The sequence below is a fragment of the Ochlerotatus camptorhynchus genome, unplaced genomic scaffold (assembly GCF_037179485.1).
Source record: "Ochlerotatus camptorhynchus isolate MF236.1 unplaced genomic scaffold, CSIRO-AGI_Acam_v1.1 ptg000193l, whole genome shotgun sequence".
NCBI classification, from domain to species: Eukaryota; Metazoa; Arthropoda; class Insecta; order Diptera; family Culicidae; genus Ochlerotatus; species Ochlerotatus camptorhynchus.
Genome location: NW_027040683.1, coordinates 3,933,326 through 3,948,282, shown reverse-complemented (window position 1 = coordinate 3,948,282; position 14,957 = coordinate 3,933,326).

The window sequence follows — 14,957 nt, the reverse complement described above, 5'->3', positions numbered from 1 at the left end:
TAGAAAACGGTAAATACTAAAAAAATATATATAATTATATTCGTATTGCGCGTTTCACACCAAATTGGACTAATAAGCGCGTTTTCACTTATTAAAAAGTGTGATAAAACTGCAACTTTACGTCTAATAGTCTTGGTGTCTTCGGTGCACTTATTCCTTATGATGCAAGCAATAAGTGCTCCGAAGACATCAAAACGATTTGACGGAAACGTGCACTTTTATCACACTTTTTGCATTTTTGGGACAGTCCAGTTTCAGATGCAATCAGCAATATTGTAAAATGTATATTATTGAAATCTTTGAGTGAAGAGCGTCAAGAACCAGCCGAAAAGGAAAACAACGCAGCTCCCCTACACGGTAAGAAAAAAGTACCCAACGGAAAGTTCACTTTTACCTACTTTTGACTAGTTTGTCTCCTTTTCTCCTTCTAATGTTGTCAAAAACGGAGGAGCAAAACCACCCAACATGGGTAGTAAAGTGTGGGAACCTAACGTTGAGTATAATCATATTTACCTACTGTTGGGTACAACTAACTTACTTTTGGTTAAAAACCCAGTGGAATATTCCATACAAACTGCACACAAGTAAATGAAAATTACTTTGACCCGCTTTACCTACTTTTGGGTTCCTGCACTATAGTGCCGAGATGAGTGAAAAGAACTTAATTTTGGGTACTTTTTTCTAACCGTGTACAGGATATCACCAACGCGCATAAACATATTGCAGATAGCAGACAGAAACGGGCCAAGAGAGCATACCCAGCAGTAGCCACCAGCGAGGAATGGGCGGAAATATACATGAAAGGAGAACTGGAGAAAATTGAAAAAGAGAACGCAAAGAAACGAAGGATTGAGGAACGACAAAAGAAAAAGGTTGAGCGACAGGAAGAAGAAGAAAGAAAATTGGAAGCAAGAAAGCATAACAACTTCAGCAGGCACTGGCAACAAAGGAGAAGAAGCAGAAGAAAGTTGCGGAAAAGAAGCAATGAAAGATCAGCATTTTTATGATTTTTACTCTCTTGATGTTTTAAATTAAATTTAGCTATAGGCTACCAATTTTATTTTTCATGCAAAAAACGAAAAAATAATCTTTGATGTAAGATTATCTTTCTTTGTTGGTTTCTTAGATGCAGGGTTGCTTCCACTCACTTGCTATAAAAAAATGATTTTCTGAATTTTGAAATCATTCGATGTTATAATGATATTTTGTACTTGTTAGATACAAGAAGCGGATGAAAGACAAGTGTTTGACTCATAAAACCTGTCAATTTCACTAACAGAGTGTTACAATAAGCGATTTTATAATTCGTGAGCGTTCACTCAGAGTATGCGCTCGCGAGTCGTAAAATCGCTGATTGTGACTATCTGAAAGCGAATTTGATAGGTTTCTTGTGTCAAACACTTGCCTTTCAACCTCTTCTTGTATCTAACAAGTACAAAATATGATTATAGCATCTAATGATTTCAAAATTCAGAAAAACATGTTTTTATAGCAAGTGAGTGGAAGCAAGCCTGCTTAGATGGTTGTAATTTTCTTTCACTTATCCGCCATTATAGGGCTACCATCTTAGAAACCGCTTATTCAACTGCTTGATGCCAGTGGGTTGGTGGAGCGTTTCCATTATCGGTGTATTAAAGATGTTTCGGCAGTCTTCTCTTAAGTTTGCTATTATTGATTCGACAACATTGGCCAAGCTACACCGCTCAGTTTAGTCCCGGTTAATAATGTTTTGTAGCGTTGAGCTGGAGTACCCCCAAGTTCCAAAGTATTGCGTATCTTGCACGTTTCATATGTCAAATTTCAATGACCTCGAAGTTGTGATCGGAGGTAAACTCTAGTTAGAATATTTAACCCAAAGTACTGGTAAAGAATACAATCTTGGAGGAAATGAATCCTTTAACATGATATTAGTTAGCATAAAAATCAGTTATCTTTCCTTTGAAGCGATTGCAGCAACAATTAATCTAACGCTGATATTTAAACGAGTATAGATGTTTTAGACTCGCAGGCAAACAACTTCTAAAAAAACAATTTATTCAAGCTTGAAACATGTTTTTTTTTCATTGATTTTGATCGATTCAGATTCATGTACGGATTTTGATTCAACCTCAACACAGTGTACGGATTTCGATTCAAAATTGTACGGATGTTGATTCAATCGTAGAACGCTGTACGGATTTTGATTCAACACATGTGTCATTTAAATACTTTTTTTCTAATAATTAAAGGTAATTTTACGACCTGGTGTTTGCCAATAATGGTACAATGAAGATAAATGTATAGGAAAAAGATGTGATACAGAGCATATAATGATGGCATTATTTTATATTGGATGTTAAAGATTCTCTCGTGCTTAGGTGTACGGATTTTGGTCCCGCACGGTAATCAACCAAACGACGTGAGAAATTGAATTTTCTAGAACTGGCGTTTCATTTGACATATCGAGTACAATTTACTGAGGCTGTGAACCATTTGGCGAGTTAAATTTATCTCGAAGTTAAAAGTTACATTTAGGCTGTGAACCATTTGCCGAGTTTAATTTAACTCGTGGTTAAAAGTGACATTTCGAAAGTTATTTTCTTTGTTCGAAAATCCCTGTGCTGTCGATCGACCGGTTTTCGAGAAGAACTTAGCCTAGGTTGTCAAAATTTAACTTTTTGTCTGTCAGAAGTAACCACGCTCGGATAGCAGGGTTAATCGATAACTTTCCATCTGTCAAATTTTAACCTAAAGTTAAAAAATTCGCCAAATGGTTTAGAGCCTGAGTACAAGCCTGAGTATCCAGCAAAACATTTCAGAATGCTGGATGGTCGGTAAAATGTGATTTTGATGTCAATAATATTTTTTCAATATCGCGTGAAGTCTTACAAGTTTACTTTGACAAATCTCACCACTGCATAAATAGTCCATTTTACGAAATGAAAGGAGTCAGTTTTTGCCTGACAGAAATTATTATACCGGTGTTGCTTTTCACAGTGGTAAGGTAACTGTCTTCTGTAAACGTTCCTTCTTTCTCCGTCCTATTTTCTTCGTCCACCAAGCTTCTTTAGGTAGTTTAGCGCCTTCAATTTGGACAAAGGACTCATGTACTATATTTCCGGACATGTTTACAAACATATGACCCATCTCCGCATGTCTATCACATGAGTGTCTATAGTGTGAAGGTCTGAAGAGCGTGTTGTCAACATCTAGGCGAATACAGTGCAATTTTGTTCATCACAGTGGGTTTGCGACCAACGGTGTTTGAGTAGTACAATCTTCAGGAAGTCCGTCCAGTTTAATAGTGGAACTTTAAGGCGTTATACAAAGATGACACACAAAGAAGAAGACTTCTTAGGCTGTGAACCATTTGCCGAGTTAAATTTAACTCGTGGTTAAAAGTGACATTTCGAAAGTTGTTTTCTTTGTCCGAAAATCCCTGTGCATGCTGTCGCTCGACCGGTTTTCGAGCCACGGTTGTCAAAATTTAACTTCTTGTCTGTCAGAATTAACCACGCTCGAGTAGCAGGGTTAGGCTGTGAACCATTTGCCGAGTTAAATTTAACTCGTGGTTAAAAGTGACATTTCGAAAGTTATTTTCTATGTTCGAAAATCCCCGTGCTGTTGATCGATCGGTTTTCGAGCCACAGTTGTCAAAATTTAACTTCTTGTCTGTCAGAAGTAACCACGCTCGGATAGCAGGGTTAATCGATAACTTTCCATCTGTCAAATTTTAACCAAAAGTTAAAATAATCCACCAAATGGTTCAGAGCCTTAATCGATAACTTTCCATCTGTCAAATTTTATCCAAAAGTTAAAAAAAAAATCCACCAAATGGTTCAAAGCCTAATACCCTGGACAGACTATGGCTTATATCATGTAATATAGGCTGTCTTGCAATGAGCACTCATACATAGGATTTCCTGTGAAAACTAGATGTATGAGTGCTCATTGCAAGATAGCTTATATTACATGATATAAGCCATAGTCTGTCCAGGGTATAATACCAACAATCAATACGAAACTAACGATTTTAAATTGGCTCACCACTTTAGTAGCCTATTGGTCCCAAGCAAACGATTAACGTACCCTATTCTAGTTGAAATTCTATTACTACACTATGTTTGTTTTGATTTGCTATGAAAGTTTGACAGATAACATCAGGGGTGTGTGGATTCATGCAGAACATGCAGGGGTGAGTGAAATAGCTTGGGACTGCTTGGGACCGTTGTTCTGGTACTGAGTGAGCCAAAAATAATAATGATTTTCTTCGGGACCCAGTAGTCTTAGAGTTACCTCTATGATAATACCCAGTACAGACTATGGCTTGTATCATGTAATATAGGCTGTCTTGCAATGAGCACTCATACATCTAGTTTTCACTGGAAATCCTATGTATGAGTGCTCATTGCAAGACAGCCTATATTACATGATATAAGCCATAGTCTGTACGGGGTATAAAATGGATATGAGGATTGCTTACACGGCCAATGAGATTAACCGAAATTTGAGTTCAGTTTACTCATAATCGCAAAAAGTGCAGAAACTCAACGATGAGTAAATTAGCCTCACGTTTTCTTGTGAAAAACCTACACGGCGAATGAGAACGACCCAAATTTGAGTTTAGTTCACTCATAATCGCCAAAAGTGCAGGAACTCAGCGATGAGTAAAATTTGTCTCATGGTTTCCTGTGGAAAACCTAAAAAATCTGCCGGAAAATGAGGAAATTGACGAAAATTTTATTCTGTCTCCTAGTAGAACCAATAGACTGAGTGAATGCAATCTTTACTTTTCTCAAATTCAGGAATTTTTTCCTGGAAAAACCTGGTAAAACATGAGGCAAATTAACTCATCGCTGAGTTTCTGCACTTTTGGCAATTATGAGTGAACTAAACTCAAATTTGGGTCGTTCTCATTCGCCGTGTAAAAAATCTCCCGGAAAATGGAGTACACGGTTACTCGCAACAACTCAAAATTGAGTTGAACAATGCTTTTTTCAGCGGAAAGTATGGCTACTTAAAAGTGAGTAGGCGCACTTGAACTCACTTATGAGTAAACGACGTTCTCGCGCAGAGTGTGTCAAAACCATTCTGTAATATTTTCAGCCGAAAAGTTTGTTTTGATAAAAAAAAATGGAAATTACCTGCTCCAGATTCACTTAACAGGAGCTGAAGACGACTGAAAACCGTCTCCCCATGCATGCAATTCCTACACTGATAAATTAAACTATTCCCACTTTGCTTGAAATTTAATCAATTTGACATTAAACTAATCATATCGAATGATTCAAAATTAATACTCTCTTTAAAAATAATAATCATCCGATATTAAACCCAGTTTAATCCTCGGTTTAATCATGGTTGATTAGATTGAAAATTATCTTTTTTTGAATAAATTTTAATCATTTTTGAATCTATTTTAATAATTTTTGATTGAATTTTAATCTTTTTTGATTATAAAAAATAATATTCAAAAAGAATAAAATTTAATGCTGGAAAGATTAATTCGAATTTAATCATGCACGACTACTGTCGAAGTAATCATGACTTAGACTCAATAAGGTGAAGCGGGAATCTGCATACTTTTTAAGCTTTTTTGATTTAATTTATCTTTGAGTGTACTTATCTTAATACATTTTGGCCGGTGTTACAATAATTTCGCTGTCTCTTAGAGCGTTTGTTCCATCACAACTGGCATTTTTTTTTCTAAGTCCCAGATTTGGCTGACTGAAGACTGAGTGGCTTTTACTTAGTTTGACATTTCTCGTTTACTCAGATTTTGACAACCTAATGCATCAGACGAAATTGAGTACGATCGACCCACCCAGTGAGTAAGCTGAAGTAAATGTGTAGTAAATGGACTGAAATCTTTACACAGAGAAAAGAAATTACCCCAAAATTAAGTTCTATTTACTTAATTTTAGGTAATTTTGAGTTTTGCATCCCACTCTCACTTTTTGTTGTTGTCAAAAACGGAACGAGAGATTCGACTTTCTCATGACTATCGTTCAATAAGCTACTAGTGAGTATATGAGATGTTCTCAAATTTGAGTCAATTGAACTTAATTTTGGGTAGAAAATACTCACAAGTAAGTAATTATTTTTGCCGTAGTCAAATGTAAACTACTATAAGCGTTCAAAGTGTTTTTTATGTTACTTCATACGCGAAGTTAACGATTTTCAGAGTTGGTTGGAAATGCTAACATGAAGCTTTAGTGTGATGATTTATTAGCTAGAGAATGATCTTTGGAAGAGGGTAGGTGGATAGTTCCGTTAGAGTACGGCAGTATGAAAATTGAATAGAAGTTGAAAATGAGCGAAGGGCCATTAAAGCGACAGTTTACAAGATGGACGCACATTTTTGCCTAGCCCGTACGATGTACGCGGGGACTTGAAGTATGTCTCCAAGTCCACAGGCAAAAATGTGCGTCCCTCCTGTTGCTCATAAACTGACTGCGGCTGTGGAATAGTTCTAGCGACGTTTTCATCACTACCTAAAGCCCCACGTTTGCGAGAGCATTTCCAGTCGATGGTGTGTTATAATGCAGTTCTTCTTTACCCAACTATTGTGTTGCTCCTCTCGTCATGACCAACGTGATCATCTCAGAGAGAAAGCAGTAGGGTGGTTGTTGCGTGCTGTACCATCATCAGCATTGTTGACGGCTACTCCCGCCTTGAGTTGTTACATTCAAAGTGTTTTTTATGTTACTTCATACGCGAAGTTAACGATTTTCAGAGTTGGTTGGAAATGCTAACATGAAGCTTTAGTGTGATGATTTATTAGCTAGAGAATGATCTTTGGAAGAGGGTAGGTGGATAGTTCCGTTAGAGTACGGCAGTATGAAAATTGAATAGAAGTTGAAAATGAGCGAAGGGCCATTAAAGCGACAGTTTACAAGATGGACGCACATTTTTGCCTAGCCCGTACGATGTCTCCGCGTACATCGTACGGGCTAGGCAAAAATGTGCGTCCATCTTGTAAACTGTCGCTTTAATGGCCCTTCGCTCATTTTCAACTTCTATTCAATTTTCATACTGCCGTACTCTAACGGAACTATCCACCTACCCTCTTCCAAAGATCATTCTCTAGCTAATAAATCATCACACTAAAGCTTCATGTTAGCATTTCCAACCAACTCTACTATAAGCGGTTTACTGAAAATTAGCTAATTGAATGGAACATGGGAGATGAGTGAGAAGAACTTAATTTTGGGTAATTTTTAGATTCCGTGAACTTTTCTCATATTATATATCATATATCATATTATCATAGGATTTTCCATGGAAAAACATGAGTTCCTGCACTTTTTGCAATTTATGAGTAAACTGACCCTGACGGCGACGAGTTGTTGAAACCAAAAAGAGCCGTAAAATACTTACAGTCGATGCTGAACATCTACGAGAAATCATCGAAATCATTCAGACCTTCCGGTTCCGGTACCGATAAATTTCTATCCTACCCTTCCATAGAAACTTCTTTCGCCACGGGTTTCGTTTCACATTTTTAGAACCCTCTTGCTCTCAGTTTTGATATTTTAACCGTTAAAGCGACAGCAACCTGAGTCATCATTATCAGAGACGTTGATAGAGACGCTACCATGTTTCTTCAAGTGGCAATGGGTCTGGGTTCAATCCCAGCCGAGGTCGGTGGGATTTTTCTGAGGCATAAAAATCTCTGATCACTTCGGAAGGGTAGTAAAGCCGTTGGTTCCGGCCCATGTGTGTTTGAATGGGTGCGATATCCTACGCAGGTGTGGAAGCTGCCTTCCTGCACATTCGATTGCCGTCAATGGATGGCAATCGATGTCCGTCGGTGATTGGCACTAGATTGCGGAACAGAGACCGACGTTAAATAAAGGAAAGAATAAGAAGAAGACACCGTCGTACACCGAAAAAATTCAGGGTGTAACTATTGGTTGCACCTTTGTCTCCAAGGAATGATGATGAGCTGTCAATGACTCGCGTTTATTGCTGCTTACACTACACCGGTGTATAGTCGCTATATTCATAGTCTGGCGGATAGAATCTCGGGAACCAATTGAACAAATCACGACCAACAACAGAAAAGAGCACATTAGCTATTGCGATCAAAACTTCGGAAATCCTTTTTTCATGACTCAAGGCTCGCCTACGCAAACTTACAACATCTTTAGGCTGGGGAAAGTTTCCCCTATCCGATGATGCTGGTAATTTGCGTTCGATTGGCGAAGAAAGAACCATCAACGTTTTGTTTATAAAAGTTGATAGTACCTTTTCAATTGTTGGTCTACAATATCAAGACCAACAATTGAAAAGGCCTCAACTCCATTTTGTAAACAAACCTTGTAAGGCTATTTTCTCGCGAACCGAAGTCCGGCAAGGTAAAACAACAGAATAAACAGATAGGGGAAATTATCCTCTACCTGATTGTGGTTTAGGTTTGCGAATGTAGGTTTCGGTTCACGAGAAAATGGCCTTACAAGGTTTGTTAACAAAATGGAGTTGAGGCCATTTCAATTGTTGGTCTTGATATATTGAATTGGTTCTGCTTTTTGATAGATCGAAATTATATCCGCCAGACTATAAATATACCGACTATACACCGGTGTAGTGTAGCAAAAACGAAAACGACATTAAGGCTCTGAACCATTTGGCGAATTATTTTAACTTTTGGTTAAAATTTGACAGATGGAAAGTTATCGATTAACCCTGCTATCCGAGCGTGGTTACTTCTGACAGACAGGAAGTTAAATTTTGACAACTGTGGCTCGAAAACCGGTTGATGAACAGCACGGGGATTTTCGAACATAGAAAATAACTTTCGAAATGTCACTTTTAACCACGAGTTAAATTTAACTCAGCAAATGGTTCACAGCCTAAGAACAAATGGGTCAAAAGTAAACACGTGGAAGCATAAGAACAAAGGAGTCAAAGGTAAACATCAGAAGAAGTGCCATTGAAACCAAATGATATATACATTCCAAGGTGGGTAATGTGACTTCGGAATCGACAGCGAAATATGAGATCGAAGAAATTAAAATCACTCGAATCTAACTGGAGAAAAATTTCGCAATATGCGCCGAGAGATTTAGCTGTGCCGAAGTAGGCCGAAGTGTGTCAATCAAGGTGTCAATATCCCATGAGTTTGACAACCCTGAAGTTATAATGACATTAAATGTTTAAATTTTCATTTTCGGAGTCAGTTATCAAACCTATCTCGACCAATCCGAAAGGTTCTGACACGATGTCTATTTGAATTATTGATTAATTTCAGGTGTGCAGAAACGCCACCGGTTGCTTATAGCCTCTTGCGAGGCTCTTGTTGGTTCAATTTACTTTGATGCTTTTTCGAAAAATTGAAGAGCAGTTTTTTTCAAGGCATTAGTTCAGATTGCAAAATGCTTGCATTATTCGATTCCTTTTGCTATTCGAAACAAAATGACGCGAGCTTTTAGCAATCCGAAATAATGCGTCGAAAAAAACTGCTTTTGAATTTTTCGAAAATGCATCAAAGTAAATTGAACCTTATTAAGAGAAAATTGCTGACCGCACCGAAACTCACTCTGCAGCGAGTCACATTTTCTAAATTCAGCCAGACTTTGAGATGAACAAATTGATCTAGTGAGGTGACAAAAGTCATGTCGTGTGAGGTTACTCTCCGTGCAAATCACTTCACTAGTGACAGATAGTCACACGATTCTTAAAATGACAAGCAAGAATATCTGAGAAAAAACTCAGGAGAAATCAAGAAAAATTCCATACCGGAAGATTTTCGGCAAATCCGATGGCCAAAATTTCCTATGATTGTTGTACGTGTTGCGCACTTTTGTCAGTGACATCTGTCCGTGGTGGTTGATTCGATTTAGAACAGTGGCTTGATTTATATCAACTACTGATTGAATTTCGTAAGAAATTCACTGCAATTATTTTTACGGACTAATAGCGAATTCGTTTATTATTCAGTTCCAACCTGGATCGGGTATCAAGATTGGGTCTGCTTGTGTTCTGCCATACGTCAGTTTGCTCGTTTGTTTTTAAACCCAGCTCAGGTTGAGGTTCGCACTGACAAAAAGTTCGGTTTCGCAAGAATGTGGAAGAATTAATCGAATCTTCTTACAGACACTCTTTCTGGAAGTCTGCTCAACAACCGTTGAAAACCAAAACCGACTTCTTCAACATTTTTTCTGCAGTCGGCACAATTTAGCCACCGTTCAGAAGTGTTTCATCCCTGCATATGGTGGAGAACAACTTCTGTTTCTGGACAAAACCACAAACCGCAGGGTTTTTGCTGCGATTTGGATTAGATGGAATGAGTTTTGTTAGTTTTAATGCGTTCAAGGTGCAGAAAATACTTACAGTTTTTTTTTTAATGTAACATGTCACGATTCTCGAACTTATTGCACTTTACAATGGAGTAAACTAAAGAGCCTGAATTTATAAAGAGGCGACATCTTACCCATTTGACAGGTCTTCTGCTCGATTGGAATGACTTTTCCTATGACTTTGACAGATAATCGATTGTTCTAATTTTGACATGTCGTCGACGAGGCTCGGTAGCTCAGTGGTTACTGTTTCGGGAGTTCAATCCCAGGCCCGTCCCCTTTTTTGCAATTTTTCACTTTGCCTTATTCTTCTATACCCACTAGATTTTAATGAAAAACAAATTCTTCTTTAACACCGATCGCATCACTTACCACAGTGTGGGTCCTGATCTAAAAATAGAAATTGGATGAGTGCGCGCGCGTGTGTGTGTGTGTGTGTTTGTGTATTATAATCGCTCTACCAAAAAAACGATCCCTGCGTGTGCGTGCAACCTTTCCCCACATCCAACATCCCAGTGATTTCTCGTGGAAGCGCAGAGGATTTCTCGGTTTCCTTCACAGCGAGTACCACGTCAACACATTCCTTCCCATTCCCTACACTGAGGAAACTTGAATTACGATTTTCATAATATGTTTCGTATGAACAAGCATTTTGAGCTCTGGAAATAGTTTCATACGACACGTATGTTATTCATAGCATGCGTATGAAAATTACATGACTCAAAAAAGATTCCCATACGAAATGAGTCTAAATTTCATACGAGGCTGCAATGAACTTTATGGGTTGATCTTGTTTGAAAAAAATCATACGTCGTTCGTATGAAACGCTGTTCAAAACAAAACAATATGGCGTACGAGCCAAAATTACTAGCGTATGTTAAAGTTCCGGCGGAAACTTGGGCTGTATTGAGAGGTAAACACACTGAATTCTAAATAATTTTCCGGGTCCTACCTACATATTTAAAATTATATAGTGTATGGCAATGGTTGTTATCATTATCGCGTACTGGTAGATCCACAAGAGCGATTTGATTTATTTATTTATTTATTTTGTTTTTCTTCATCGGACTTAACGTGTCTAAATGAAGCCTGATGGGGAAAAGCCTAGAAAAGGCGTAAAAACCCCATATCTTTTCGAAATACATGAATCACAATAATACAATACAATAACAACGAACATTAATCAAGTCTATTACCCTGGACAGACTATGGCTTATATCATGTAATATAGGCTGTCTTGCAATGAGCACTCATAGCGGTGCCGGTGGTGTAGTGGTAAGCGTGATTACCTCTCACCCCAGCAGGCCTGGGTTCAATCCCAGTCGGCGCCGCCGGGATGTTCTGAGGCATAACATCTCTGATCACGCCTTCCTTCGGAAGGGAAGTAAAGCCGTTGGTCCCCGGTTCATGAGTTGATGGGTCGATAGGTAGGGTCCAGGTGTGGGAGCTGCCTTCCTGGCGTCGGTAGCATTGGTGCTCAGCACGGAAAACAAGATCGACGGAAAACAAATCAAGAAAAAAAAAAAAAAAAATGAGCACTCATACATAGGATTTCCAGTGAAAACTAGATGTATGAGTGCTCATTGCAAGCTAGCCTATATTACATGATATAAGCCATAGTCTGTCCGGGGTATATAGCATAAAAAAAGTTATCCTCCTATGGCATAGAGTTGTCCGTGAATCAGGTAGAAGTCCTTGTCATGCAGTTGAACCGGAAACAAAAAATAAACAGGTAGCGCAATCCTTCACGTGTTCATTAAATGGACAGCTACTCACCTTCTCAGAAGTCTGCGTTGAATACGGTGACGAAAGGTTTCCGCTGCAGAGTTGAAGTCGAAAAACTCGTAAAACTCGTTGAAACGCCCAGACATGAACCGTATTGGGTCATGCAAGCTGTAGTTCGCAGCACGAGGTCCAAGATGCAGGAAACTCCTCGACCGAAGAACTCGTTCGGGTGCGTAGATTTCGAATTCAGCCAAGATTCCTGGAGAGTCGATATCACCAATAAGTACTTTCGCTGCGAACACGGCCTGACTAATCATCCGCCTATGCTCTAGTGTTTCAAGACCCAGGAGTTGACAACGATCTTCGTACGGCGGAAGGTTCACAGGGTCATTCCAAAGAAGGTGACGAAAGGCATACCGAACAAATTCCCTTTGAACAGATTCAATCCTCGCTATCCAAACTGCTTGATACGGGCACCATACTACCGAGCTGAATTCAAAGATCGATCGCACTAGAGAGCAGTATAGAGCTTTTAGACAGGCAGGATCGCGAAACTCGTCAGCGATCTTGAAAATGAACCCGAGTTGTCTGTTAGCTTTCGCAACGATGCCCGAGTAATGAAGCTTGAATGTTAAGGCGCAGTCCAGCGTGATTCCTAGGTCACGAACATTGTCCACACGTTGCAGAAGTTGGTGATTTATCGTATAGTTGAATGCCACTGGTTTCAGCTTGCGATGAAATGAGATAATATTACATTTTTGTACATTCAACGTGAGATAGTTTCTTGAGCACCACTCTTCGCTGAAGCCGCAAGCAATCGGCGAAGCTACGAACAATCACATAGATCTTCACATCATCCGCGTAGAACGATCGGCAACCAGTTGCGAGGATCAGTTCGGCCTCATTCACAAAAATCGAGAATAGCAATGGTCCCAAGTTGCTACCTTGAGGAACACCGGAGCTGTTTGTAAAATAGTCCGATTGCTCTGATCCGATTCTAACACAAAGTTCCCGATTGGTCAGATAGGACTTGAACCAACGAGTTAAACCCGAGGATACACCGAGTTTTTCAAGTTTAGCTAGCAGTATGGAGTAGTCAACCCGGTCGAATGCAGCCTTGAGATCTGTATATACAACGTCCACCTGCGCTCCAGCTTCCATACTCCGAAGACATAAAGAAATGAACGGAGCTAGATTTGTTGAAACTGATCTCTTGGGATAAAAACCGTGTTGGTCAGGAGCAATGTAATTTCTGCAGCTAGAGAATAATGCGTCGTTGATGATGATTTCGAAAACTTTAGAGCAGGCACTGAGTGATGTGATCCCTCGGTAATTTTCGACGTTTCTCTTGTCTCCTTTCTTGTAGATCGGGAACATGAATGACGATTTCCAACGCGTAGGGAACTCCCCCTGCTGTAATGAAATATTGAACAGCTTCGAAAGCGGTGTTGCAAGCTCTGAACAGCATCGCTTCAGGATGCTTGAGGGGATCCCGTCAGGGCCAGCAGCATTAGAAAATTTCAGCTTCTTGATGGCGGATTCGACGAGGTCTACTGTAACCAAGGTAATCGAAAAATTGAAAGCATCACTGGGAGTGTCCCTCACCGCTTCAGCAACTTGGGACAACGAAGCCGTAGTGTCATTGAAAATGCTTTTGGAATGTTCTGCCAGAAGATTGCATTTCTCAAGGGAATTGCTGGCGATTCTATCACCCAGGTGAATTTCAACTGGCAGCCCCTCCTCGTTTCGTTTGGTATTCACGAATGACCAGAACTGCTTTGGATTAAGCCGTAAATTAGCCTGCACACGCCTTGTGTAGCTCTTGTAAAAAATGCGGTTATATGTGCGATATTCGTTGCTCGCTGTTGAAAATAATCGTTTGGTGAATGGGTTACGAGTACGACAGTATTTACGGAGGGCCTTCGATCTCAGACGCTTCAAATTCCGTAGTCGAGCATTGGACCATACGGGTTTGGGAGAGGGTCTCCTCAATGGGACAGAATCAGTTATTGCCCGGCCGACGACCTCAGCGAAGTAGTTGACGGCTTCATCAATAGATGAACACGTGTCAAGGAACTGCCAATCTGCCTGGGCAAGCGAGTGACTCAGCGCGACGAAATCTGCTCTACGAAAGTCGAGCTCATGTACATCAACAGGGGGGGTTATCGTAGCGAACAGGAACAGATAGGTTGATGGAAACTTCCAACGCAGGATGATTGGTGTCGATGCCAATCAAAGGCTGTGGGGCTTCTAGGATAGAACATTCCAGTCCTGCAGCTTCGTTCGCCAGAACGAGATCAAGCAGCCGAGAGTTGCTATTCAGTATCGAGTTGATTTGCGTTAAGCCATGCAGGTTGAAACCATCAAGGAGAGCACAGCATGATGCGGGCATGTTTGAGCGAAGAACATCAATGCTAGGAAGATCGTTTGCAGGAACGTTCCATGAGAGCCCAGACTGATTGTAGTCACCAAATATCAGAGCTAGGTCGTTTTGTTCTAGTCGAGAGAACACGGTACCAATCGAACTGATGTGGTTTGCAATGCTGCTTGAATCAGATTTCCGGTCTGAATTTGGACGTGAATTGCATAATGGCTAGAACAAAACGTAAGAAGTTAATGTAAAGATTATTTCAAATATTTACTATCAATTTGTCCACAGAATCTGCCTAATATCAAAACACTGCGGTTACTGCAATCCTGTTGCGATAACGGACGTAACTGAGTTAAAGTTGGAACCAGTGGCGTCAATAGCCAGGCAGATTGTAGTCCCGGCACTTAAATTTTAAAGTTAATTTTTGTGTGATGTTGTTTATAATACAAAAACTCAAATGCAACGCTTCAACGTTTAAGTTTTCTTTGTTTATAAAATAAATATGAATTTATGATTACATGTAGGTATAAAATTAATTTGCAAAAAAAATAGCTACAATGAATTTCATAGTTGATGCGATT